The following is a 2,500-nucleotide window of genomic DNA, read 5'->3' on the forward strand; positions in this document are numbered from 1 at the left end:
ACCCGCAGACAGCCGCCCGCACGGGGGTGAGCCCGGGGGCGAGGCCCGCGCCTCGCCTCCCTCTCGCGCCCTCTCTCTCTGTCGGCCCACGGCGGCGTCTTCGACGCCGTCTCTCGCTCTTCCCCGGCCGCCGCCACCGCACTGCGGCACGGCCCCGGCAAGGACGAGCTCTGCCCCAGCGGCTCGTTCCGGGAGCGGGGAGCTACGGAGCGCTCCCCGAGTCTGCATTTAGGGGGACGAAGACCCTGCGCGGCAACAACGACCGCGGCCGCGACGACGACCAAGCCCACCGGGCCGCAGGGAAAGAGGGAGAGAGGCCACCGAGGAAAACGCTTCCCTCGCTGACCGCCGCACCACCTTCCCTCCGGGCACCGGCCGGCCGCCGCCGCCGCCACCGCCGCCGCCGCTGACCGCGGGCAACGGGCCTGCGAGGTGACCCCAGCCGCACCGCCGGGGTGGCAACCCCGGACGGCGATTGATCGTCAAGCGACGCTCAGACAGGCGTAGCCCCGGGAGGAACCCGGGGCCGCAAGTGCGTTCGAAGTGTCGATGATCAATGTGTCCTGCAATTCACATTAATTCTCGCAGCTAGCTGCGTTCTTCATCGACGCACGAGCCGAGTGATCCACCGCTAAGAGTTGTCTGGCTTTCGGCACCGACCCCGCACGCGCGGAGGGGCCGGGACCGCTCGCGTGAAGCGGCCCCTTTTTCTGTTTCGGCGTGGACGCGCGCGCGCGCGCCCCCGCTTCGACCGTACGAGCACACAGAGAGAAACGGAGGAGGAAGGCGGGGGGGGGGGGCAAAAAAAGAGTAACCCCACGAAACGCTCCGAAAGTCGGCAAAAAGGCGGGGGGGCACGCGCCCCCGACCGCCTCCCCCCGCGAGGGGAGACGCCACCTCGCGTGCCGTCTTCCGGAGGCGGCCCAGGCGCCCGGGCTCGGCCCGACCTCCGCACGGAGAGGCTGAGCGGCAACGCGACGGACCGCGGGGCCACGGCAACCCGGCCCGGCCTCTTTTTCACGGGACGACACGCGTTCGCGGCCGGGGGCGCGACCGTCGGCCCCCGCTCACAACTCGACTCCCTTCACCGCTCCGCGGACTCGGGGAACACCGCCGCGCCAACCGCGGGGCCGGCTCTCCCCGGCGACCTTACAACGCCCGAGACCGCCACGCGGCGTCTACCGCTCCACCAGCGCACCCCTGCGCGGGACCGCTCCTCCCCGTCAGAAGGAGAGCATCTGGCAGCCACACTCCGCCGCCGGCGCCGGAGGCGGACGCCGCCGAGACCCGAGCCGGCATCGCGAGCGCCCGAGGCCCACCGGTCGGCAAGACCCGGCGCCGCCACGGCCGCACTCCCAGGACCGCCGCCGCCGCTTCGCACCGTCGGGGCCCCTTCCGCGAGCACGCGCCCGGCGGCAGGTGTACGGTGCTGAGCCGGGGGGCAACACCCGCTCCCCTCGTTTCCACTCAGGGACCGGGTGGGGAAGCGCCCCCGCGGCCGCCCGCGGCACCTGCCTTCGGCCCACACGCGGCCGGGAAGGGCAACGGGGAAACGACGGGCAGGGCCCGGGCCGGGACGGCCATCGGCGACGGCAGGCTCCTTCCGGCAAGACCATCCCCCCAGGGGGGACACCCGCCGAGCGGCGACGCCGCCAACTCGGCACGGGGTCGCCCGCACTCGCCGGGCCTCCGGCGACGGAGGAGACAACCCAGCGCTCACCCGGTCGGGAGAGCGGCCAAGCCAGGGGCGGCCGGCGGCCGGCAGCGCCGGTGCGGTTCGAGGAGAAGGCCGTCGAGGGAAGAGGCGCGGTCGCGCCTGACGCGGCGCCGCACGCGAGCCTGCGGCGGCGGCCGAGGGGAGAGAGCGCGGCGGGGCCCGGCGGCCGCAACCCCGCAGCTCAGGTAGGGCAGAGAGCACGCGCCCTCTGCCGGCGTCGCCCGTCTAGAAGCGAGCGGGTCCGGCCCCGCGGCCGGTCGCGCGCCGCGGCCTCTCCGCCGAGAGCGGGCCGCGGAGAGGGGGGGGCAGGGCGCCCCTCCCCGGCGCGGCTGCCCCCGCGCGCGCACGGCGGGACGCCGGCGACGGCGAGCCCGGCCGGTCACAACGGACACCACCGCAGGGGCATCGGCGGAGGGAGCTCCCCCTACCCCTCGACAGCACCGCGCCACCGCCCGGAACCCGCGCCGCCGCCGCCGCCGCCGCCGCCGCGGCGGGGCGCGCCGAGCCCCCCGAGTCTTTAAACCTCCGCCCGGCTCGGCGGCCCATTCGACTCCCAAGAGGCGTTTGTCGACGCCGAGGGATCTCGGGGACCGCCGAGGCTCGGAGCGCTAGGTACCTGGCCCTGGGGTGAGGGAAACGACCTGCATGGCCCCACCGGGGTGCCTCCCCCACTGCCACCCTCGGGGGAGCGTCCACCGGCGGGGGCGCGCCCGACATCCGCCGCCACCGCCGCGGCAATCCGTCTCGGGGCCCGGGGTTTCCCTCAGTAGCCCGGCGCTGCGC

General features: G+C 75.6%; 1 non-coding gene across 1 annotated transcript; it reads right to left on the bottom strand.

Annotated features, from left to right (window-relative positions):
• Positions 1–487: 487 nt before the first annotated feature.
• Positions 488–640, bottom strand: LOC134057505 (5.8S ribosomal RNA). The gene has a single exon (XR_009934327.1). It is a non-coding gene; the product is annotated as a 5.8S ribosomal RNA (ribosomal RNA).
• Positions 641–2,500: the final 1,860 nt, after the last annotated feature.

Source organism: Cinclus cinclus, unplaced genomic scaffold, assembly GCF_963662255.1.
Source record: "Cinclus cinclus unplaced genomic scaffold, bCinCin1.1 SCAFFOLD_134, whole genome shotgun sequence".
NCBI classification, from domain to species: Eukaryota; Metazoa; Chordata; class Aves; order Passeriformes; family Cinclidae; genus Cinclus; species Cinclus cinclus.